The sequence below is a fragment of the Paroedura picta genome, chromosome 3 (genome assembly GCF_049243985.1).
Source record: "Paroedura picta isolate Pp20150507F chromosome 3, Ppicta_v3.0, whole genome shotgun sequence".
In the NCBI taxonomy this organism is placed as follows: Eukaryota; Metazoa; Chordata; class Lepidosauria; order Squamata; family Gekkonidae; genus Paroedura; species Paroedura picta.
In genome coordinates, this window is record NC_135371.1 from 75,038,602 (window position 1) to 75,065,018 (window position 26,417).

Here is a 26,417-nt window from a genome sequence, read left to right on the forward strand (position 1 = left end):
ACATCTGGAGGGCCGCAGTTTGACTACCCCTGGTCTACACCCAGGGATGGAAGCATCCCCACATGTGACAAGCCATGCAAGCAAGTTATCTTGTCATGAGACCAGAGAGTTAGAGTCTCGGTGGCCGTGGCGGCGGGTCTGGACATTCTGTCCTTTTCTCACCTCTCCATAGAAATCTCTGCGCACCAGAGGTCGCAAGATGCCTCAGCCTGGGTGCGTAGGGTCTCAATTTCTTTCTGCTGATCCCCCACGCACTGCACCAGGCTCTCCAGCTCACCCATGTGGACGAGGTGCTGGAGCCCATCTCGGGTTAGGTCCACCCCGATTTGGTGGCCCAGCTCGGCCAACTGGTCTAGACGCTTCGTGCCACCTGTGGTCGGGCCCTTTTCCTCCCCTCCGTGGCTGGATGGAAAACGCGATCTCCCACCCGTCTTTGGAGGGTCGTCTGGGGGGGGGGGCGGGTGGAAGCGCCCTCCTCGATATGAAGCCATCGCAAGACCCGAGCTTGTCGGGCACCTATTCTACGCTGTCCCCGTGCCAGGAGGAGGCCGAGCCATTCTCTTCCTTCTTCGAGGCCACTCGGGAAAAAGTCTGCGAACCGGCCGGTTCAAATGGGTTGGTGGAGCGCAGTCGGGGGGAGTGTTGACAAAGGCCTCCGTGTCCGCCTGTTAACCGCCTGGGACGTGGATGACTAGTCGCCGCCGACCCCCGTCCGGTGACTGCTCCACGAAGTCCGACCCTGAAACTTCCAACGGTGCCGCTGCCATGGGTGGCGAGGCGCTCCGATGGGTGGATTAACAGGGAGAAGTTGGTTATTATCAAATTGTCAGGAACCAGGCTGAGCCTAGCCTCCAGAGTACATGATAAGGACACATCCAAGACCCAACAGGCAGTTGTAAATCCAAAAAGAGCTTTATTAAACAGAGTCCATAGAACGCTAAAACAAGCCAAGATCTTCCTAGGCAAAGATCTTGATAATAACAAAGAACAATAGGAAACCCAGGGCAGATATAGAGCCCAGCACATAAGGGAGGAGTACATAGGCATTTTGGTGGGAGAGCAAGAGGGCAGCAAAGGTGAGTTGATTCCCAAGAGACCAGATGGCCCGGAATTTTATCTAAATCATTGCCACATTGTTGAGACTTGGGTTGTCTCCACAAGGACACTTATAGTGAGACTGATACATCAGCAACGGAAAACGCCCGCTGGGAAAGGGAAGGGAGGCTAGGAGCCCTCAGACAGATTTATGAGTTTATGGCCTTGGCTCACCAGGCTGGTGAGAAGCGAAGAGGCTTGCAAGAAAATGAAACTTAGTTGGCATGAATCGGGGTTCATGACACTCGGCTTCCCTTATAGCCCTCTCCCACCCCCATCATCCTGCCGCGACCGGCATGGATCCCGGCTTATCTGGGAACAGGGAATGGAAATTGTGGAGCAGGGAAGGGGTGGCCACATCCTCAGCATCGACCCATTCGTTGTCAGAGTCAGGAATCCTCTTCCAGGACACCAAGTATTGTAGCCGTTTGCGCAGAATGCGTGAGTCAACGATATCCGACAACTCGTAACCTTACCGTGGTGGAGACTTAGGATGCCATTTGTATGGAGGGGAGGGCCTTCTTTACCAGACTAACGTGGAAGATTGGGTGCACCTTTCGGTACGCTGCAGAAAGCTCCACCTTGATGGTCACCTCGTTCAACACCTCGGTGACCTTAAAGGGGCCCACATACTGGTAGGTCAGCTTTTTGCACAGCCTTTGATTCTTAAGATGTTTGGCGGAAATAAAGACCTCATCCCCCACTGCGTAAGCCAGAGCGGGCTGCCGCTTACGGTCAGCCCATTTCTTAAAGTCCTCCTTTGCTTTGCACAGGGCATCGGTCACCTCCCCCCAGGCATCTCAGACCCTTGTGGCCCATTCGTCCACCCCAGGAGGAATAACTGCCAGAGGAATGACTGCCGGATTTCGTTTGCAAGAAAACGAAACGTTGTCATGAATTGGGGTTCATGACAGCCAGTGATCGTTGTGAGCCACTCTCCTAGCTGGCCCGCCCGATCACGGATGTCCAAAACCTCCATCATGGTAGCAGTCTCTTGATTGGGCACCCCTCTTAGAAAGGCCAGGCCCCACTCGATTCGCACCATGGGGTCTTCGTACTGGGAGGCTCGGCGCCAGTCGGTGACGTGCCTCTCCAGGAAAAGTTGGGGCATGGGGTTGAGACTCTCTAGCACCAGCGCCATTCCGGACCGAAACAGCGCCTGAGTGGCCATTCGGGCTTGCGATCCAAGGGGGGTGAGCATCAGGTCTCCCCTGTCTCAAAGACCAGCCGGATCGCCAAGCTCGACCAGCTCAGTTCCACCTCCTTGGGCGCCCGTGGCTTCCGCCTCCTCGTCCTGGAGGTCGGTAAGAAAAATGCCCCCTCCAAACACAGCCATCGATGTGGAGAGAGGGGGTTGTGAGTCTTGACATACTGTCAAGGGCAGACAAAACTCACAACCAGGCTTCTATAGGGGAGGGTGTCAACCCAGGTGCCATCCCAGGCTTCCTGCCAAAGTGTCTCAGTAAGCACGGCCTTGGTCAGCCCAGCACCCCAGGCTGCAGATAAGATGTTTACAGGCGCACTGGTAACAATGTCTCACAGCAGGGAGGACATGCAGTGTGGAAGCGATCAAAGGAAGGGGCGGATCAGAGCCAAAAGCATTTTGGTTACATGGGCAAAGCAGCAGGAACACAGCACACAAAGATGGAGTCTCTCAGGTCCGGTGAAACCAAACATGGCAGAGAGTAGGGAACTGATCCTGAAACTTTAACTTCACCTGCATAATGGGTGCAATACTAAAAGTTCATCTTGTGCAAGTGAAGCAGTTCTTCTGAATGTCAGCTCCTAATTTCTAGGGTTCAATTTCTTAAGAATTATCTTCTCTTTAAGAAGTCATACATTAAGACAGGCATGTCAATTTGCTGTGGTAAGTGCAGTCTCTTGCCAGAGTATTGCTATTCACATTCAATTCAGCAATAAAATTATCCCATTTGTAAAAGTCAGACTTTAGCAGAAGACAGGTGGAGCAAGGGGAGGAAAAACACAACCTGGCCTCAAACATGGCAACAAGCAGTCAAGATTTATCTGTTCCATATCTGTTAGAAGATAACTATTACTATGTTGGCAATATAGTGAAATATGTTTGATACATAAATGAAAACCACTGTTGTATACATATACTTGGAAATAGCTCAAGTACAAAAAGACTTAGACTGTTATGTCTTTAATAGTTGTACGGGGGGGGGGGGAGCACAAGCGAATCTAGTTCTGCAGGAGTGTCAGGCCATCTAGTCCAACCCCCTGCTCAATACAGGATCAGCCCTAAGCATCCTCAAGCATCCAAGAAAAGTGTGTAGCCAACCTTTGCTTGAAGACTGCCAGTGAGGGGGAGCTCACCACCTCCTTAGGCAGCCTATTCCACTGCTGAACTACTCTGACTGTGAAAAACATTTTCCTGATATCTAGCCTATATCGTTGTACTTGTAGTTTAAACCAATTACTGCGAGTCCTTTCCTCTGCAGCCAATGGGAACAGCATCCTGCCCTCCTCCAAATGACAACCTTTCAAATACTTAAAGAGGGCTATCATGTCCCCTCTCAACCTCCTTTTCTCCAGGCTGAACATTCCCAACTCCCTCAAACTATCTTCATAGGGCTTGGTCCCTTAGCCTCAGATCATCCTAGTCGCTCTCCTCTGTACCCTTTCAATTTTATCTATGTCCTTCTTGAAGTGAGGCCTCCAGAACTGCACACAGTACTCCGAGGGTGGTCTGACCAGTGCCGTATACAATGGGACTATGACACCTTGTGATTTTGATGTGATGCCCCTGTTGATACAGCCCCAAATGGCATTTGCCTTTTTTACTGCTGCTTCACACTGCCTGCTCATGTTTAGTTTACAATCCACAAGTACCCCAAGGTCTCGTTTACACACAGTGTTACCTAGAAGCGTATCCCCCACCCAGTAGGCATGCTTTTCATTTTTCTGACCCAGATGCAGAACTTTACACTTACCTTTATTAAATTGCATCTTGTTCTCATTTGCCCATTTTTCATTGTGATCAGATCTGGTTGAACTCTGTCTCTGTCTTCCGGAGTATTTGCCAGTCCTCCCAATTTGGTGTCATCTGCAAACTTGATGAGGTTGTGTCCGTCCACCCCCTCATCTAGATCATTAATAAATATGTTAAAAAGTACCAGACCGAGTAACTACATTTTGTTTGTTTATGTTTTGGTTTCTTCATTGCTGAATCCAGCCAATGTGTGTAACTATGCTGGTCAGTATTCTGTGTGCATTTTAGGCAGCACTATGATAAATTATGCTCTGCACAAAAATCTGTAAATTCAGCAGGTGATATATCTTCCAAGATATACAATATTTAGGAATCATATAAACTCAAGGAAAATTGTAATTAGGTAGGTGGATACAAGCACTGAATGTTGTCTCACTCTCTGACCTCTACTATATGAGGACGCTCAGATTTCAATGGGGCTAATCCCACTTCCATATGACATTAAGTTGCCACGCAGCAATGGTACATGAATTCTTTCCACATTCCCGGTTCTGCCACAGGTGCCCTCTGGGCCTATGTCGGCCCAGGCTTGTCTGGCAAGGAAGAGTTGGGCCCTCCAGATCTGGCTTCTCCCCCCATCCTGGGCCGACTACAGTGTCCGGAAATGGACACAAAATGTCCTAGGTGGCTCTGCGGCACTGTACAGTGCCACTGAGCTGCCTGGAGTGTTTTTTTTCTGTTTAGGAATATGCTATTACTACTGTGTTCCTAAACAGAAAAAAACAAAAAAACAGACCCTCCCATGTGGTGGAACCTTTCTGCCCTGTCCGCCTCATATGGGAGCAGGAATCTGGAGTGGATAGTGTCCGCTGCTGGACATGGTCCCCCATGGGGACACAGGAAGTGGCAGGGCAAATAGCCCTATTGCAATCTCCCAGCTGCCATGCAGAATAGGTCTCTGTGGCTGATTCCACACAGGCAGAAAAGGCTGAGAGGGCAGCCATATGGAAGTGGGGCAAATCTCCACTTCCAGATGACATTGCCTTCCACGCCTGGTTCCCCCTGTCCTACAGTGGCCCATATAGGGCAAACAATGCCCCAGTCAACTTTGTGTTGCTTTGCAGCACTGCGGAGTGGACTGGGACATTTATTTCTATTTTTCAGGAAAGTGGGATTGTGTGGAACGGTGTGACCACCAACATACAGAATTGGCCTGTGTTATACACTTACCATACAAGGTACCTTTAAAAGCTGAGCCCAAATGGCCACTTCAGCAAGTAAAACTTCTGACACTCCTGCAGAACTAGATTCGCTTGTGCTCCCCCCCCCCCCGGTACAACTATTAAAGACATAACAGTCTAAGGGCCATTTCGCACAGAGTTCAAAGTGGCTATTTGGTTGCCGTTTGTGAAATCGCTACTTTAACTAGCGAAAATTGCCCGTAACGCACAGCTGCGGTTTTTGCGGAATTTGGCACTTTCACTTCTCGTCAGTTTCGTTACCCACAGGCTTCCGGTCTCCGTCTTATCGCCACAAAGGAGGTCCCTTTTTAGCGCTTCTGGCCTCCCGTGGCTGGCAATCAAACTGCAGGGACACCTTTGACCTCCACCCAGAAGCCGAAATAGGTGGGGTTCCCCTTTTTTTAAAAAAAACCCCGAAAACCCCGTAGCAACGAATCATCGTTAAATCATTGGCGCCGTTGGAACGGGTTTTCTATTGTTTTCTATGAACTAGAGGTTGATGCATTGATATGTTTGATTGGTGAATCCCCGCCCACAGTACACGCCCACAGATTACCTGCTTATATGCACCTAGGCAGACACGTGGTCAGCCTCACTCTTGTGTTTGCATAGCCTCCTGGCCGCCGCACAGGTTAACGTTGCAATGGAGAGGATTATTTTTAAATTGTTGGGTCAGATGCTTGCGGTAGTCCAGCGTATCCATACCACCGTGTCGCATAGGAGGTCTGTTATCGAGGACTACCGACAACGTATGGCCAGAAGGATGACCACCAGTAGAAGACGTTCTCTAAGGGCAACCATGGCGGCTAAGAAACGCTGGCAAGCTCTGGCAGAGGTCCGGTTCCCCAGACAGTTCTGGGTGGACGAAAGATCCGCTGACTGGTGGGAAAATTTTGTGTGGTCTCGCTGGGATGATGACCACTGGATTGCCAACTTCAGAATGTCGAGGGGAACATTTTTTGAAATCGTGGAGGCTCTCCGTGGCCGCATGGAAAGGCAAGTAACTGGCATGCGGCGCCCTGTTCCAGTGGAAAAAAGGGTGGCAGCCGCCTTGGCCACCCCGCAGTACTTCCGGACAGTAGCCCAGCAATTCGGATTAGGAGTCACAACGGTTGGCGAGATCCTGCTGGAGTTCTGCCTCGCCATGGAGGCTGAATTGTACAGGAAAGTGGTGTGCCTCGGAGACCGGCTTGGAGCGGTGAGTGTCATTCTATCCCCTTTGCCCTTTAAATTTTTTTTCTTGTTTGACAGGTGAGCAACGAATACGCGATGCACCCCACGCTAACATGCCATGGTTTCTATTCTTTTCTTTCCCTTATTTCAGAGTATGGACGGGTTTTCCAGGCTTGGATTTCTGCATTGTTTTGCAGCCGTCGATGGAAGCCACATCCCTATCCGTGCACCCGAGGGAAGCATAAAGGAGTACGGGAACAGGAAGGACTTTTGTTCTGTTCTCCTGCAAGGAACTGTGGAATTCTCCGGACGGTTTATAGATGCCGAGGTGGGGTGGAGTGGGAGGAGGCATGATGCCCTTGTTTTCAGGGAAGCGAACCTCAGGAAAACCATGGACGAAGGGGTCTTTGTTCCCGGAAACCCCACCACCACCATTGAGGGCGTGCATGTACCGGCGTTGGTGCTCGGGGATGGAGCCTACCCATTACGCCGCTGGCTCATGACTCCCTATAAGCGGCCAAGGACAAACGTGCAGAGCTACTACAACCTCAGTCACTCCCGGGCAAGGAATGTCATGGAGCGTACCTTTGGCCGTTTGAAGTCTCGGTTCCGTTGCTTGATGTCACGACTCCATGTGCATATAGACAATGTGACTCCGTTGGTCATCGCATGTGTCATTTTGCACAACATCTGCGAGGACAAGGGACATAACATCCCCTTCCCTGTGGCTGAACCAGAACCTCTAGTCCTTGAGGATACAGCAGACATCCCTGAAGCCAGGAAAAAAAGGATCTATGCGGAGGGGTGCAAGGTTCGGGACGCTATAGCCAGTCACCTTTACAGAAATAGGAGACGTGTTTGATCATGTTTTCTACTCCGGTGTTAAATAAAGTTTTATGTTCTTTGTTTAACCTTGTCTTGTGCGGTTTGTCTATTTAGCCAGCAAAATAACGGGGATTCTCTGGTCCAAAAGCACTTTGACAGACCTAAATGCTAACTCCCCGCTGAAATTGACAAACACAATACGGAAGCGCTGAACAGGGAAAGTTTGGGGAGGCGGGTAGCCAGGAAGTATTGGCGACCCCTGTCAAACTGGAGTATCAAGCCACTTATGTTCCAAGGAATAATTTCATTGGTGGGCAGCTTTGATACATTTAAAATTTGGGGGGGGGCCGATGGGAGCAACGCATATTCGTTGCCTAACCGTCATTCCAAAGATGCCGAAGCCACGGAAGGGCTCCTTCTGGCAGCGCGCCGAGGCTGAGGCACTTTTGGAGCTGGTGCTCCAGTCAAAAAGCGTTGGCCGCCTTATGGCCAGCACCCACTGCCACACCAAGGGTGCTTACCAGGTGTTGGCATCAAAGCTGAGGGAGAGGGGCTACGTCCGGACCTGGGAGCAGGTCCGGACAAAATTCAAGCGGATCAAGCTCGACTTCCTTAATAGTATAGAGCAGTGGGGGGGGGGTTTCCACAGCCCAGTGGAAGAACAGTCTTCCACGATCTCATGGTTAAGATCTGGGAGAAGGCTGGGAAGCCCCCCCTGGAGATGAGGCGACATATGGGTGAGTGCTGCCTTCGTTATGTTTAATCTTTTACCCTAAAGCATGCATTGAATGTCTAGATGCCTCTTTTCCCTACTGTTTCCATTATATTTGAGAAAGCATTAAGATGCTGTCAACTCCTGCTGACATCGCCAGCCAGTACTGTCAAACCACTTTGGCAATGCACTTTGGCTCTGATTGTGGTGTGGCCATCAGCTGTGTATTATCTTTGGTTTGCGTGCTTTGAGTTATGAATTCTTTTTTACTTCGCTCAGCCACACAATCTCCTGCAAAACTGGCAGAGGCCAAAGTCGTTGAGGAAGAGGAGGAAGAGGGGCCTTCCACCTCAGCACAGGCTGCAGGTGAGAGCTATAATTCTTTAAGGGAGACCCATGTGTCTGTACCCCCAGGAAGCCATAAGGGAGCCTGCTTTGATGCTTTTATTAGAAGTGTGATTGAATTCATTTTATTTGATTTCTATAGCAGACACAATGGAGGCCAGGATGCGGAGCATGGATGCCAGGCTGGCATCCTTGGAGGGGCTCGTAGAGCAATAGCGGAGGGACTGTGAGTACTGCACCTGTGCTTGGGTGTGGGTTGTGTCACTTTAGCCTATATATATGGCTTACCATTTGTTTTTAACCCATTTGCAGGGCAGGCAGAAGTGGCTGACCTTAGAGGGGAGCTGGAGAGGCAGAGGCAGCAGAGGGAGGAGGAAGTAGGTTATGTTCCCCACCGCCCAACTCTCCGCATACTGTGGCTAAGGTCACTAAAAACTGTATCCATGTAAACTCCAGATTAAAAAATATCTGTGGCACTAATGTGTACCTGTTTTTCCTCCCCACACAGTGAAGAAGAAGGAGGAAGACCTCTTCAGGCGAAAAGTCAGGGGCACAGTGACCCGATTGGGCAAAAGACTGAGGGAGATGACAGAGGGCGGAGGGAAAGGTGCTGGTGAGGGGAGCAGTGGAACTTGAGTTTTGTTTTGTGTGTGTGTGGGGGGGGGGTGGTGGGGCTCCAAGTTACATTCCCAGCTGTTTTTCCCCTGTTAAAAATATTTATTTTTAAAAACAAAGTTGGATTTCTTGGGGTGGGGGGGGGGGGTGGTGCTCCAAGTTACATTCCCTACTGTTTTTCCCCTGTTAAAAGTTTTTTGAAAATAAAATGTTATTAATACTGTTCTGAAAAAGACTCCAGTGTGACTCCTTACACTCGCACACCTTTCACCCCACACTCCTAAAACTCCTTGAACTGACACCCCTCCAACCTCCAACCCACACAACAGAACCAGAATAAACACAATCACTAGAGAGGCCGCTTTCGGCCTTCCTAATTCTAAAGTAGGGTACACAGAGACAGAGGCAAAAATATAAACTTTATTTTTCAAACAAAAACAAACACAGAAAAAATTAACAAGAAAAACTGGCCCAAACTAGGAGGGGGAGAACTTGTCCGCTGGTTTTATTGTTCTCTTCCCGAGAACAGTCCTCCTTCTTGTTTGGGTGGCGGCATTCAGAGAGGGGGTTGGTGGAGTGGGTGCTGGAGGTGTTGGTGTTGGTGGGGGGGAACATTGACGGTGATTTGTGGCGGGTTGGCCGTTTCCATGACCAGGACCGCCCTCTCCATCAGTCTCCTTATTTGTCGCACCTCCTCCACGCTTTCGCGTAGGGATTGATTCGAATCCCTTAGGATTGCCCTCAATTTTTTCCCCTCCTGGGCCTGGAGGGTGTGCATAGCTTGGTCGGCGGCTGCAGCACGCCGTGTCTCCTCCTGGCAGTGTTCCAGGAGGCTCTGGCCCACGTTGGTCAAGAGGGAGACGCGCCTCAGCCGGGTGCGTTCCCTCATAAGCCTCTCCTCTGCTGGGAGCGCACCTCTAGGTGGTGGGCTGGCAGGACCCGGGGGTGGTTCCTCCTCATCCGAAAGAACCTCTGTTGGTAAAAATGAGAAACAGAACTGTTAGTGCCATTGATACAACCAACACCGACCATGGTGCCCATGGTGGGCTTTTTTGTTTGCCTATTTTCACAGCAAGACTCTGAACAATGGCTAGGGAGCACATGGTTAGTGTTTGTTTGCCCATGGTGGGCTTTTTTGTTTGCCTATTTTCACAGCAAGACTCACAACAATGCAAAGGGAGCACATGGTTGGTGTTTGTTTGCGTATTTTCACAGCAAGACTCTCAACAATGCCTAGGGAGCACATGGTTAGTGTTTGTCTGCCCATGGTGGGCTTTTTTGTTTGCCTATTTTCACAGCAAGACTCACAACAATGCCTAGGGAGCACATGGTTGATGTTTGTTTGCGTATTTTCACAGCAAGACTCTCAACAATGCCTAGGGAGCACATGGTTAGTGTTTGTCTGCCCATGGTGGGCTTTTTTGTTTGCCTATTTTCACAGCAAGACTCACAACAATGCAAAGGGAGCACATGGTTAGTGGTTTGTGACATTGTCCTGCAGTTATGGCTAGAAAGGAACAGTTCATGCATGCTCACCCTCTGGAATCTCCAGCCGCCTGCGTTGGGCAGGAGGTCCAGGCACCCCACGCTCTTCCTCCTCCTGTGTTCCGGGTATGAAATCTGCAAAAAAGAAAAAAACCAGATTTAGGACCGAAGGGTGGCAAAGCAAGCTTCAAAACCAACACCAGCAACGTAGAGGCACTCTCTTCTTTCCCCTGGCAGGGCTGCTGCCCCCTGCACAAACAGAAAAGCACAAAGCAGTTTACACAGCACACCCCCCGCCCCATTATTGTCACAAATACTTATCAAGGTTTGTTGATGCCCCCGAATCGCGATCCATGTCCACTGCTGCTGGAGACTCGCGGGGCTCCGTGCCTTGCATCTGTGTCTCTGTGGACAACAGCAGACAATAGTGAACAAGGAGCAAGCATACAACCTGAACCACACAGCATGCTCCCAAAGTAGTGCACCAAAGTACTGCAGAAGGCCTATAGCTGAGGCATGCTGCAAATCTTTTGGGGTTGTTGGTTAAACATAACCGTTTCAAATAGCTACCATAGCAAGCAGTCTACAAACAGCCTAGCATATTATGCGTTGCAACGAATACACGAGAAAACAATTCCTAAACGTCAGAACACACATTTGTACAAAATTAGAAGTGCTTACCGGAGGCAAGGGGCGTCTGCTGCGATATGTCGTTTGGCTCACCAGGAACGAGGGCAAGCAGGTCCAGCGTGATGAGGTCCGCACCGCGTTGCTGGACCTGGGGAGGACGCTGGACGGTCGGCGAGGTGCCGTCTCCGGGATCCTCCACAGCGGGTGGTTCCTCCACAGGAGCAGCCGGCCTACGGATGACCTTGAGGCTCCTCCCCACGCGCTTTGGCCGGCCATCTCCGTCCCCCTCGCCGTACAGTGCCCGCTGCTGTTCGAAATACGGGCAGGTCACTTTAGCGTTGCCGGACCCCTTGTTGTGGTTCACGGCCCGCATGTATTCTGCCCGCATAGTTTTTGTTTTGGACCGGCATTCAAGGCCGGTCCTGTGGTGGCCCAAGGCACGCATCCGCATGGCCACCTGCTCGAACACCTCCCGATTCCGATGTGAGGATCGGAAGGCGTCCTGAATTTTCTCTTCGGCGAAAATCGCCATCAGGTCCCGTATCTTGGCGTCCTTCCATGTAGGTCCCCTGCCGGTTGCCTGGACGGACGACGACTGTGAAACGGAGTCCATACGGCCTTCGCAAGTGGCTAAGCAAAATGGAGGTGCGAGGTGCAGGGTGCAACGGATCATATACCTTCCCGCACACAAAGACAAAAGGACTAGCCGGCTCCTGATTGGTGGTGGGCAGTCGGGGACACGCACATTGGCCAGACGAGGTCACATGTCACGTTCAAAACTCGTGCGGGAACCGGAGCTGTCCCTAATGGCCAGCTTGGCGCTCTTATTGTTTGACTTCTCGCATGCGCAGATTCGTTTACACGCGAGAAGAGCAGTATGGACATGCAGCAGGATCCATTTTACTGAAATGTCCGCCATTACACAAACGCATGCCGGTGTCCACCCAGAGCAAGTACCACAGTACTCGACAGTTCCCCAATAATATTCGCTATGATATGTGATTGGCGAATGTTCGTTGCTACGCTTAGAGAAAACCTTTCAAAAATGCTCGGGAGACGGCGACTCCGCTAGCCGGAGGTCTAGCCGCCGATGGAAGGGGTTGTCCGCACCCCAGCACAACCACGCACGCGGAACCACACGAACACCCACAACACATAAACCGCCCCTCATGATATTACACCGCATCATATATATTGAACCCCTCAAAGCTAAACAGGAGACTGCGGTCGGCGAATGTTCGTTGCCACGCTCAGAGGAAAGTTTTTTAAAATGCTCGGGGGACGGCAACTCCGCTAGCCGGAGGTCTCGCCGCCGATGGAAGGGGTTGTCCGCACCCCAGCACAACCACGCACGCGGAACCACATGAACACCCACAACACATAAACCGCCCCTCATGATATTACACCGCATCATATATATTGAACCCCTCAAAGCTAAACAGGAGACTGCGGTCGGCGAATGTTCGTTGCCACACTCAGAGGAAAGTTTTTTAAAATGCTCGGGGAACGGCGACTCCGCTAGCCGGAGGTCTCGCCGCCGATGGAAGGGGTTGTCCGCACCCCAGCACAACCACGCACGCGGAACCACACGAACACCCACAACACATAAACCGCCCCTCATGATATTACACCGCATCATATATATTGAACCCCTCAAAGCTAAACAGGAGACTGCGGTCGGCGAATGTTCGTTGCCACGCTCAGAGGAAAGTTTTTTAAAATGCTCGGGGGACGGCGACTCCGCTAGCCGGAGGTCTAGCCGCCGATGGAAGGGGTTGGCCGCACCCCAGCACAACCACGCACGCGGAACCACACGAACACCCACAACACATAAACCGCCCCTCATGATATTACATCGCATCATATATATTGAGCCCCTCAAAGCTAAACAGGAGACTGCGGTCGGCGAATGTTCGTTGCCACGCTCAGAGGAAAGTTTTTTTAAATGCTCCCTGTACGTTGACTCCGCTAGGTCTGGCCGATGTTAGACGGGGTTTAAAGCTTTGGGCATATTTTGGGACCGTCACGGTGTGTGCTACTGTGCTTTTGAAATACTATTGTGCTGTTCGGGCACAATTTCCGAAAGTGATCGTGCTGGAAAACCAGGCGCTGTCTCGTTGCTTCGTTGATCTGTGCTCGGTCCGAGAAAAAAAAAATGGCGAACAGTTCGCCGGAAGTTTGGAGGACAGGCTCAGGAGGAGGGAGTTTGAAGAAACCGCAACAATGTTAACGCACAGGTCTTTTTCGCTAGTGTTGCAGATTGGTTGCAAGAGTGTAGCGCTTTCCGGAAGGTGAATCCACTTTTTGGGATTTCCCTGAAAGCGCTACAACGAAGCGCTTTTTGCAGATCGGTTTCGGGAGTGTTGCAGATTGTCAACGACGTTGTGCGTTATGGCAAATCAATAGCGTTTTCAATTGGCAACCATTGTGCGATTTTGAAGGCGTGCAAAAAGCCCCTGAGTATTGCACCCAGAAGTTAAAGGGTGCTTTCCTGAATTAACCCATCTCTGATAAAAAATGGAAAGCAGTCTGTGTGCTTCTTGATAATTAAAATCATAGAATCATAGAACCATAGAGTAGGAAGGGCCCGCATGGGTCATCTAGTCCTACACTATGCAGGACACTCACATCCCAATCGCTCATCTACTGTAACCTGCCAACCCTTTGCCTTCACAGAATCAGCCTCTCCATCAAATGGCTATCTAGCCTCTGTTTAAAAATTTCCGAAGATGGAGAACCCACCACCTCTCAGGAAGCCTGTCCCACTGAGGAACTGCTCTGTCAGGAACTTCTTCCGAATATTTAGATGGAATTTCTTTTGAATTAATTTCGTCCCATTTGTTCTGGTCTGTCCCTCTGGGGCAAGATAGAATAATTCTACTCCATCTTCCATATGATACCCTTTTAAATACTTGAAGATGGTTATCAGATCCCTTCTCAGTTGTCTCCTCTCTAGGCTAAATAGACCAAGCTCCCCCAACTTTTCTTCATATGTCTTCGTCTCCAAACCCCTTACCATCTTTGTTGCCCTCCTCTGGACACGTTCCAGTTTGTCAACATCCCTCTTCAACTGGGGTGCCCAAAACTGAACACAGTACTCCAAGTTAGACCGAACCAGAGCACAGTAAAGCAGTACCATCACCTCCCGTGATCTGCACACAATACTCCTTTGGATACAGCCCAAAATCCCATTTGCCTTTTTAACCACTGAGTCACACTGTTGACCCATGTTCAATGTATGAACTACTAAGACTCCTAAATCTTTTTTGCACATGCTACTGCCAAGACAAGTCTCCCCCATCTTATATTGGTGTATTTGGTTTTTCCTACCTAAATGCAGAACTTTACATTTGTCCCTATTAAATTTCATTTTATTCAGTTGAGCCCAGTTCTCAAGCCTATCAAGATCATCCTGTATTCTGATTCTGTCTTCTGTTGTGTTTGCTACCCCTCCCATTTCAGTATCATCTGCAAATTAATAAGTATCCCCTCTAATTGCTCATCCAAATCATTTATAAATATGTTAAACAATACAGACCCCAGGACAGATCCTTGGGGTACTCCACTTGTCACTCTTTTCCAAGAAGATGCTGAACCATTAACAAGTACCCTCTGGGTATGATTTGTCAACCAGTTATTGATCCACCTGACAGAATTACTATCCATACTGCATTTTATCAACTTGTCAACAAGAATATCATGTGGACCTTATCAAAAGCTTTACTGAAATCCAGATAACCTATGTCCACGGCATTCTCCTGATCCAGCAACGTAGTCATTTTCTCGAAAAAAGAGATAAGGTTGGTCTGACATGATTTGTTTTTGCAAAACCCGTGCTGAATCATAGAAGTCAAAGCTCTCAGTTAAAAAAATGTCAAAATAATGGACAGAGGTTCAGAGATGACATCTTCAAGTTCTTTTAGTACCCTTGGATGCAATTCATCTGACCCAGAATAGAATCATAGAATCATAGAATCATAGAATCATAGAATCATAGAATCATAGAATCATAGAATCATAGAATCATAGAATCATAGAGTTGGAAGGGGCCAGGTGTGGTCTGACCAGTGCCGTATACAATGGAACTATGACATCTTGTGATTTTGATGTGATGCCCCTGTTGATACAGCCCAAAATGGCATTTGCCTTTTTTACCGCTGCATCACACTGCCTGCTCATGTTTAGTTTACAGTCCACAAGTACCCCAAGGTCTCGTTCACACACAGTGCTACCTAGAAGCGTATCCCCCATCCAGTAGGCATGCTTTTCATTTTTCTGACCCAGATGCAGAACTTTACACTTATCTTTATTAAATTGCATCTTGTTCTCATTTGCCCATTTTTCCATTGTGTTCAGATCTCGTTGAACTCTGTCTCTATCTTCTGGAGTATTTGCCAGTCCTCCCAACTTGGTGTCATCTGCAAACTAGATGAGTAGTCCCTCCACCCCCTCATCTAGATGATTAATAAATATGTTAAAAAGTACCGGGCCGAGCACCGAGCCCTGAGGTACCCTGCTACTCACCTCTCTCCAGTCTGATGAAACATCATTGACAACAACTCTTTGAGTGCGGTTCTCTAACCAATTCCCTATCCACCTAACTATCTGAAAATCCAGATTGCAGTCCTTCAACTTATCCATCTTTGTTTCATCCAAAGAAACTAGGTGTTTGTGGACTGCTCCAACAGTGATCCTAGGCCACCATTCCTGTCCCCTGTGTTGTGTTACGTTTTTGCCACATTGATCGCTATTTCCCTCACAAGAGAAGACTGAAGAGAAATAGCAGTTCAGCCCTCTCTTCATCATCTATTATAATGTAACTTTCTTGTCGTTGCAGTGGTCCTACGTTGTCCCTATTCTTATTCTTGCTTGAAATATAACTGAAGAAGCTAACAGAAAAGGCTTTTCTTGCTAGCCTAAGCTCATATTGAGCTTTAGCTATTCTTACACTCCCCCTACAAATATTATGAGCCTCTTGTGGCGCAGAGTGGTAAGGCAGCCGTCTGAAAGCTTTGCCCATAAGGCTGGGAGTTCAATCCCAGCAGCCGGCTCAAGGTTGACTCAGCCTTCCATCCTTCCGAGGTCGGTAAAATGAGTACCCAGCTTGCTGGGGGGTAAATGGTAATGACTGGGGAAGGCACTGGCAAACCACCCCGTATTGAGTCTGCCATGAAAACGCTAGAGGGCGTCACCCCAAGGGTCAGACATGACTCGGTGCTTGCACAGGGGATACCTTTACCTTTACTTACAAATATTATTTGTTTATACTCATGCTTGGTAATAAGGCCTTCCTTCCATTTCCTAAATGACTCTTTTTTATTCCTCCAATCTTTTGACAACTGCTTATGGAGCCAACGTGGCTTTCTTAGGCTCTTCCATCTTTTCTTCTCAAGGTAATTGTTTGTGATTGAGACTTCAGTATTTCACTTTTAAGAAACTCCCAGCCCTCTTGGACTCCCATCTCTTTAAGTCTTTCTGACCTCGGGACTCTACGCAACATTCCTTTAAGTCTGTTAAAATGAGCTGTCCTGAAGTACTGTCCTGGGGTACTCCACTTGTCACTCTTTTCCTACCTAAATGCCTCTTCGGGCCTCTTGTGGTGCAGAGTGGTAAGGCAGTAGACATGCAGTCTGAAAGTTCTGCCCATGAGGCTGGGAGTTCAATCCCAGCAGACGGCTCAAGGTTGACTCAGCCTTCCATCCTTCCAAGGTCAGTAAAATGGGTGCCCAGCTTGCTGGGGGGGGGGGTAAACGGTAATGACTCGGGAAGGTACTGGCAAACCACCCCGTATTGAGTCTGCCATGAAAATCCTAGTGGGCATCACCCCAAGGGTCAGACATGACCCGGTACTTGCACAGGGGATACCTTTACCTTTTACCTAAATGCAGGACTTTACATTTGTTCCTATTGAACTTCGTTTTATTCAGTTTAGCCAACTTCTCAAGCCTGTCAAGATCATCCTGTATTCTCTTGCTGTCTTCAGTTGTGTTTGCTACCCCTCCCAATTTAGTATTGTTTGCAAATTTAATAAGTATCCCCTCTAATCCCTCATCCAAATCATTTATAAATATATTTAACAACACAGGATCCAGGACAGATCCTTGGGGTACTCCACTTGTAACTCTTTTCCAAGAAGATGCTGAACCATTAAACCTCTGGGTACAATTTGTCAACCAGTCATTGATCCACCTGACAGAATTAGGATACATACCACATTTTATCAACTTGTCAACAAGAATATCATGTGGAACCTTATCAAAAGCTTTACTGAAATCCAGATAAACTATGTCCACAGCATTCCCCTGATCCAGCAAGGTAAGTCCAAGTCCAAGTCTTTATTATTACGGTACTAGACCAGTAGTCAAATTACAAGATACATAAAAACATCTGGCATTAACAAGATAAAAGAATCATTGATAACTAAAATATTATAAAATATAAAAACATTCCAGCTATAAGAATCATTCTGGTTTTAAAACTCACAAGCATTATCTCAAGCAATTGAGACTATCTCTACCTAAGTTGCTCCGAATCTACCCAGGTCTTCCTTGTTTTGATAGCTCTCCAAGCAAATCTGGCTACAACAGAAGTCATTTTTGTGCTTTTGTCTGACAACATGTCTGTAATTGCCTCTGAGTTGGGCTTATCCTGTAGGAAAGATATAAGTTCTCCCCTGAATTGATCGTATAGCCTACATTGAAGTAATACAGGTTCAGATGTCTCAATGCTCCCATCCTGGCAGATGCATAAACGATCACAGATGGGTATTTTTTTTAATAAGCCTTCCGTAAAAGCGGATGGGAGCATGTTATATCGTAAGAGAGTAAATGATCTCCTATGTTCTGGGAAAACAAGATTAGATAAATAAGGCAATGGCCTCAAATTATTAAGTGGAGGCATTGGAAAAAGTGGATTTTTTACTTGATTGAAATCCTATTGGGGATGGATATCCAGGATTCTTTGTTTTATTGTTTCCTTTGCTCGGTTGAAACACAGAGACAGTATTAACTGTTTGGATAGACCATATGAGCAAAGTTTTTTTCAAGAGTGGATATCCACGGTACAACCAATGATTCAGACATCATTAGATAAAGCAAACCCTTTGTGGAAAAAAAGCAAGTTTAACCAGTACATAGACGTACATATCCATATTCTGGTCTGGACAGAATACATTCCTGTTTCCACCCAGATTTAAGCGTTGGAAATGCTGGTTGGTACATGGAGTAGGGATCTTAAAAATTTAGCCTGGGTCTTTTCTAGGCTGGAAATATTGGCATTTATACACAATGGGGCCCCATACATCATCTGTGCTAGAGGTTTTTGCTTGAACAGCTTAAGGGCTGCAGGAACATTACGTCCACCTTTGTGCCAGAAGAATTTCTGAATGGCACCTGAGCTTCTCTGGGCATTTGAGGTAATATATGATATATGGGAGTTTCTACGGCCATTTGATTGGAATAGTACTCCCAGATATTTGTAAAATCTGACCTGTTCTATGGGTGATGAACTGAGATGCCATGTGATATATGTGATATGTCATACACAAACTGTTTTGTCATTTTATGGCAACAACCGAATTTCCATATGGATCTCAAGATCTGTCTGCTTTAATGCACAAATTAGTTCCCAGGCTCAAACTCTATTCAATATCATTTTTTTCATTTATGAAGTCAGTACTTTATCTGTTAATGGTGCTTTTCTAAACTCCAAATGAGTCTGTCAGGACCAAAAATTCAATTTGAAGGAATGTCCTAAATATACTCATTCTAGGGCCATCCTGATCATAGAATCATAGAATCATAGAGTTGAAAGGGGCCATACAGGCCATCTAGTCCAACCCCCTGCTCAACGCAGGATCAGCCCTAACCATCCTAAAGCATCCAAGAAAAGTGTGTATCCAACCTTTGCTTGAAGACTGCCAGTGAGGGGGAGTTCACCACCTCCTTAGGCAGCCTATTCCACTGCTGAACTACTCTGATTAAAAAAAAATATTTTCCTCATATCTAGCCTATATCATTGTACTTGTAGTTTAAACCCATTACTGCGTGTCCTCTCCTCTGCAGCCAACAGAAACAGCATCCTGCCCTCCTCCAAGTGACAACCTTTCAAATACTTAAAGAGGGCTATCATGTCCCCTCTCAACCTCCTTTTCTCCAGCCTGAACATTCCCAAGTACCTCAACCTATCTTCATAGGGCTTGGTCCTGATGCTTCTTTCAGAATGACAGCTGACACCTGTGGCCTTTTGTGAAATACTTTCTGACACTGATGGAGTGAGACAGGTGGCCAGGGTAGCAGAATGTGCCACATTTGATTGATAAAGTGCTCTAAGTGTTACAGGCTTATAGACTGTCATTAACATTCAACAATTCCTCTGTGTGGGAGGCACATGGACCAGCACAACTCACCGACAACAGTAACAAATTGGGCAGTTTGAGAGGGGTGGAAATACCATGCAGAGTACTCCCATTTTTCCAGCAACTCTGCTCTGTACTAATGAGGAACAAATAAAATCACTACCATCTTTTTCTGTAGCATACATTGTTCTAATTTTGGATAAATATTCCATTATCTACATATGTCACAGATGGGTAAATTGGAGGACTGTAGACTGTATTTTTGATTGGTTTGGTGGATACAGAACTGGCTAGAAAACCACACCCAAAGAATGGTTTTAAATGGTATTTTATCAGAGTGGAGGGAAGTGAACAGCAGAGTAACACAGGGCTTGGTACTAGGTCTGGAACCTTTCAGCATTTTCAATCACTTATCTGGATAAGGGGGCAGGGAGACTCATTAAATTTGCAGATGACACAAAATTGGGAAGATTAGCGAACATCCCAGAAGATAAAGAGTACAGCAAGATCTGAACATGCTGGAAAAGTGGGAAAATGAGAATAAGATGCTATTCAATAAGGAGAAGAGTAGAGTTCTACATCTGGGTCACAAACTTTAGAAGCATGCATACTGGGCTGGAGATACACTTCTGGGTAGAAGTGTGTAGGTGAACATGACCTTGGGGTAGTTGTGGACTGTAAGCGAAATATGAGCACACTGTGATTCAGCAGTAAAGAAGGCAAATGCAGTTTTGGACTGTATCAACAGAGGCATCACATTAAAATCAGAAGATGTCACAGTCCTACTGTATACCACACAGGTCAGACTCCACCTGGAGTATTCTGTGCAGTTCTGGAGGCCTCACTTCAAAAAGGACAAGGAAAAAATTGAGACGGTTCAGAGGAGAACAACCAGAATAATCCAGGGTGTGGAGACCAAGCCCTTCCAGGAAAGGCTGAGTGATTTGGGAATGTTCACCCTGGAGAAGAGGAGGTTGAGAGGGGATCTGATTTCTGTCTTTAAGTATAGGAAAAGTTGACACTTGGAGGAAGGCAGGGAAAGGCTGCAAAGGATAGCACCAGCAGAATCATAGATTCAAAGAGTTGGAAGGGACCTCATGGGTCATCTAGTTCAACCCCCTGCACTATGTAGGACACTCACATCCCAATCGCTTGTCTACTGTAACCTGCCACCCATTTGCCTTCACAGAATAAGCCCCTCTATCAGATGGCTATCTAGCCTCTGTTAAAAAATTTCCAAAGATGGAGAACCCACCACCTCCCGAGGAAGCTTGTTAGACTGAGATACCGCCCTAACTGTCACAAACTTCTTCCGGATGTTTAGCTGGAATTTCTTTTGGATTAATTTCATCCCATTCATTCTGGTCTGTCCCTCTGGGGCAAGAGAGAACAATTCTGCTCCAACCTCTATATGGCACACCTTTAAATACTTGAAGATGGTTATCAGATCCCCTCTCAGTCGTCTCTTCTCTAGGCTAAACAGACCAAGGTACCCCAACCTTTCTATATCTTGGTCTCCAAACCCCTCACCATCTTTGTTGCCCTCCTCTGGAAACGTTCCAGTTTGTCAACATCCCTCTTCAACTGGCGTGCCCAAAACTGAACACAATACTCCAAGTGAGGCCAAACCAGAGCAAAGTGGTACCATCACCACCCGTGATCTGGACACGATACTCCATTTGATAAAGCCCAAAATCTAATTTGCCTTTTTAGCCACTGAGTCACACTGCTGACTCATGTTCAATGTATGGTCTACTAAGACTCCTAGATCCTTTTTGCCCATGAGGCTGGGAGTTCAATCCCAGCAGACGGCTCAAGGTTGACTCAGCCTTCCATCCTTCCAAGGTCGGTAAAATGGGTACCCAGCTTGCTGGGGAGTAAATGGTAATGACTGGGGAAGGCACTGGCAAACCACCCCATATTGAGTCTGCCATGAAAATCCTAGTGGGCGTCACCCCAAGGGTCTAAATGCAGAACTTTACATTTGTCCCCATTGAACTTCATTTTATTCAGTTTTGCCCACTAGTTGTGCCTATCAAGATCATCCTGTATTGTGTTTGCTACCCCTCCCATTTTAGTATCATCTGCAAATTTAATAAGTATCCTTTCTAATCCCTCATCCAAATCATTTGGACAACACAGGCCTCAGGACAGATCCTTGGGGTACTCCACTTGTCACTCTTTTCCAAGAAGATGCTGAACCATTAAAAAGTACCCCCTGGGTACGATTTGTCAACCAGTTATTGATCCACCTGACAGAATTAGGATCCATACTGCATTTTACCAACTTTTGAACAAGAATATCATGTGGAACCTTATAAAAAGCTTTACTGAAATCCAGATAAACTATGTCCACGGCATTCCCCTGATCCAGAAAGGTAGTCACTTTCTCGAAGAAAGAGAGAAGGTTGGTCTGACATGACTTGGGTCCACTCCACACAAGTTTAATGTAGCAGAAGGCTTGCAAATTGTAAACGCTACTAATGTGCAGGTCCGCAAGACGTCGCACACAATCTGCAACAATCCTGCAACAGTTCCACGAAAAGCGATTCGTTGTAGCGCTTCTAGGGAAATCGGGAAAAGTGGATTCACCCTCCGAAAAGTGCTACACTCTTGTGAACAATCTGCAACAGTAGCAACAAAGACCTGTGCATTCCCATTGTTGCGGTTCCAACAAAGTCCCTCCCCCTGGCTCTCTCCTCCGAACATCCGGTGAATTGTTCGCCATTTTTTTTTCTTTGCGGGCACCAATACCAACGAATAAGCGAGACAGCGCCTAGCTTTCCAGCATGATCCCGTTCTACAATTGTATCCAAAAAGCACAATTGTATCCGAAAAGCACAATAGCACACACTGTCATCGTTCCAAAATATGCCCACAGCTTAGAACCCCGTCCATCATCAGCCAGATCTTCTTCTTGCAGAGTCACCATTCACAGAGAATTTTTAAAAAATTATTTCGATGCAGAGCAACGAGTTATCGCTGGCCTCAGTTTATAAACTTGTTTTGACTACTGTTTTGCTTGGGGGGGGGGCAAATATGAAGAGGGAGCATTTGTGTGCTGTGCTTGTGCTTGCCGACAACTCAGAACCCTGTCCACCATCGGCTAGACCTTCGTCTGGCGGAGTCACCATTCACAGAGAATTTTTCAAAAATTATTTCCTTGTGTATCAACGAATTATCGCTGACCGCAGTTTATAAACTTGTTCTGCTTTATGTTTTGCTTGGGGAGGTGAATATGATTAGGGAACGGTTGTGTACTGTGGTTGTGCTTGCTGTGGGTAGACCACCGGCATGGTATTGTGGATGGCGGACATTTCAGTAAAATGGCTCCTGCATGTCCATACTGCTCTTCTCGCATGTAAATGAATCTGTGCATGCGGTGCGTCAACCATTTTGAGCGCCAAGCTGGCCACTAGGGACAGCTCCGGTTCCCGCGCGAGAAGTTTTGAACGTGACATGTGACCTCAGGTGGCCAATCTATGTCTCCCCGACTGCACCCGGTCCAATCAGGAGGTGAGAATTCCTTCTTTCTTTGTGTGTGGGAAGGTATATGACCAGTGGCACACTGCACCTCGCACTTCCATTTTGCTTAGCCACTTGTGAAAGCATTATAGATTCTGCTTCACAGTCCTTGTCCGTCCAGGGAACCGGCAGGGAACCCACATGAAGGGACGCGGAGATCCGGGACCTGATGGTGATCTTCTCTGAGGAGAGAATTCAGGACACCTTTCGATCCTTTCGAGCAGGTGGCCATCAGGATGCGAGCCCTCGGCCACCACAGGACAGGCCTGGAGTGCCGCTCCAAAACCAAAACCATGAGGGCAGAATACATGATGGCTGTGGCCCACAACAAGAAGTCAGGTAACGCTCATGTGATCTGCCCGTATTTCGACGTCCAGCGGGAGATTTACGGCGAGGGGGACGGCAATGGATGGCCAAAGCGGGTCGGGAGAATCCTGAAGGTTATCCAGAGGCCAGCTGCTCCGATGGAGGGACCAGCCATGGAGGAATACCCAGGAGAGGGCACTTCATCAGGGAGGACTATTCGTCCTCCTCCCCAAAAACAGCTACGCGGGGCAGACCTGAGCCTCCGGGGAGGGCGGTATATAAGTATGATAAATAAATAATGCTGGACCTGCTGGCGATCATCCCTGCCGAGGACACCAATGTCTTGGAGCAGACACACCTTACCGCAGGTAAGCACTTGAAGCATTGCCGAAATGTGTGATCTTTGTGACCTGACGGTTAGGAATCGTTTTCGCGTGTATTCGTTGCAACGCTTAATATGCTAGGCCGTATCTAGACTGCTTTGTTTGTTATCTAGTTTTGATTTTAAAAGCTACTGTTGAAATAACCCCCGGGAGATGTACAGCATGCCTCACCTATAGGCCTGCTGCACTTCTTCTGGGTACTACTTTGAGAGCATGCTGTGTTGTGGGCTTGCTCCTTTTTCACTATCGTCTGCTGTTGTCCACAGAAACTCAGCTCCAAACAAATGATCCATCTCCCTGTGAGTCCATTGCTTTTGGGGACCTGGATAGCGATTCAGGGGCATCAACAAATCTAGGTTAGTATTTCTGTGAAAACTGCTTTGTGCTTTGTTGTTTGTGCAGGAGGCTGTTTCTTTGCAAGGACAAAGAAGAAGGTACCTCTATGTTGCTGGTGGTGAGTTTGGAAGCTAACTGTACTTCCCTTTGTTCCTAAATCCATTTATCTGTATGTTTTTACAGATTTTATCTCGGGCATACAGGAGGAGGAGCACAGGGTGCAGAGACCTCCTACCCATCGCAGGCCCAGAGAAATTCGAGAGGGTAAGCATGCGGGACTGAGAACTGTCCATTTCTAGCCAGAACAGCAGGACAATGAGTCCTGAAAACCTGTAACCATGTGCTCACTAGGCCTGGTTAGGAGTATTATTATCACTAATAGTTCAAATTTTGTTTTTTTCAACAGAGGTCCTTTCAGAGGAGGATGAAGCCCCCGTGGGTGCTGCCAGCCCCCTCCCCACGATGTCCCTAGAGGAGCACTTTCAGCAGAGGAGAGGCTGCAGAGGGAGTGCATGAGGTAGAGGCGCATCTCCCTTCTCATAAACGTTGGCCAGCGTCTCCTGGAGCAATGCGAGCAGGACATGCGTCATTCGGCCGCGTTTGAGGAGTCCATGTTGGGGTGGGAGCGAGGGCGTACACAGCTCGAGCTCCAGGAGAGTAGGCTCATGAGGGAGGTCTTCAGGGAGACCAACGAGACACTACGGGGCAGTGTGGAAGAAATGCGCCTAATAAAGGGGCTTGTGGAGAGGGCAGTTCTTGTCATGGAGGCAAGAGAGGACAGGGAGAGTGCCAACCCTCCTCAAATAAATGTCAACCTGACCCTCCACCACCACCACCAACTCCACCAACCCCCTCACAGAGCACTGGCACTCAAACTAGGAGGACAGTTCTGGGGAAGAGGAAGGTGAGGCCTGCAGACAAATACTCCCCCTCTTAGGTTCAATTGTTGGTTATTTTTCATGTGTTCACTGTTGTTTTTTGTTTGATAAATAAAGTTTAAAGTTTGACTCATGTCTCTGTGTGCCTTACTTTAGCATTAGGCAGGCCAAAAGCAGCCTTTCTGGTGAATGGGTTTAAACTGTTTTGTGTGGTTGGGGGGTGAAAGGGGTGGGAGTTTAAGGAGTCACACTGGAGCCATTTTTGAAAAAAGTTTCACAAACATTTTATTTTTAATAAATACAGAAAAAACAATTTCAAACAGGGATGAAACAGGAAATGAAACAGGGGAACCCCCCCACCCCTGTCCCACCCCAAACCATATTTCTATTGTGCACTAGTCCCCTCTCCAGCACCACCATGTTCTTTGTCTCCCCCCCCCTATGTTTTCCCTTATACTTTTCCCCCTCATTTTTCCTCACACCCAACTTTGGCTCTGAGGAACTTTTCTCTCCTCCCTCCTTCAGCTCCCTAAGCTGGCGCCCAAGCCTGGACATTGTCCCCCGAGTCTTCTTCTTCCAGCTCGCCTCCTCTTTCTTCTCCTCCTCCTTCATTTTCACTGTGTAGAGAGGAAAAACACCACACACGTTAATGCCACAGACAGTTTTTAGACCTGAGGAACTTAGCTGCAGTGTGTGGTGAAGCTGGGGGGGGGGGTTAGTAGGCGTGCTGAACCTATGTGCATCCTCCTCCTTGTGCCGCAGTTCGGCCGTGAGCTGCCTCTGGGTGTCCAGCTCCCCGCGTAGCTCTGCCACCGCTGCTTGCCCTGCAAATGGTTGAAAAACACATGATAAGCCATATACCTGCATTATGAACACAAACCTCCTCCTCCTCCTCTTTCCCCCCTTCCTGCTGGCTGGCTGGAGGCTGTGAAAGTGCCATTGGGGACTGCGTGGCTGTGGTGAAGAAAGGAGGTCTCATAAATTTCATAACACAGACCCTACCTTGCACACACTTGAATACTACACTGCAATTTGAGCTTTAAGGTTGATGGCATCAGGCCCATGGTCAACGCTTCAAGCAGGGTATTAACAGGGAAACATGTTTTTAATCAGTTATGGTTTTACATTAGTGGCTGGTAACCTCTGTGGGAAAGAACAGAATCTTACTGCGGTCTCCAAGTAGACACAAGCATTTGGGGGAAGAGGTTTCTCATAGCCACCACAGTCAGGTCACATTTACAGGTAAAAGTATTACCAGAAGGAAGACAGAACTCACCCATATGTCTCCGCATTTCGAGGGGGGGGGGGCTTCCCAGCCTTCTCCCAAATGCTCATCTTTGTGTCATGGAAGAATTGTCCTTCCACTTGGCTGCGGAAACCCCGCCCCCCCCCCCCCACACTGCTCAATACTATTTAAAAAATCAAGCTTTATCGCCTTGAACTTTTTCCGGACCTGCTCCCAGGTCCGGTTGTACCCCCTCTCCCTCATCCTCGTGGCCAGCACCTGATATGCCCCCTTAGTGTGGCAGTGCGTGCTGGCCATAAGGCGGCCAATGCTC

The 26,417-nt window shown here is 47.9% G+C and overlaps 1 long non-coding RNA gene across 9 annotated transcripts in view; it reads right to left on the minus strand.

The window, feature by feature from the left end:
• The window catches only part of LOC143832269 (uncharacterized), a 262,139-nt gene that overhangs the window by 114,255 nt on the left and 121,467 nt on the right, over window positions 1-26,417 (minus strand). Inside the window, exons 2-5 of one of the 9 annotated variants that reach the window (XR_013229168.1) lie at window positions 25,592-25,682; window positions 25,346-25,475; window positions 10,496-10,579; window positions 9,366-9,931 (exon numbers count right to left, since the gene is read on the minus strand). The exons of 7 other annotated variants lie outside the window; for them this stretch is intronic. This is a non-coding gene — a long non-coding RNA (uncharacterized LOC143832269). Of the gene's footprint in view, window positions 1-9,365; window positions 9,932-10,495; window positions 10,580-25,345; window positions 25,683-26,417 lie in introns of those variants that run through there. One more of the 9 variants, XR_013229176.1, reaches the window with a different exon arrangement.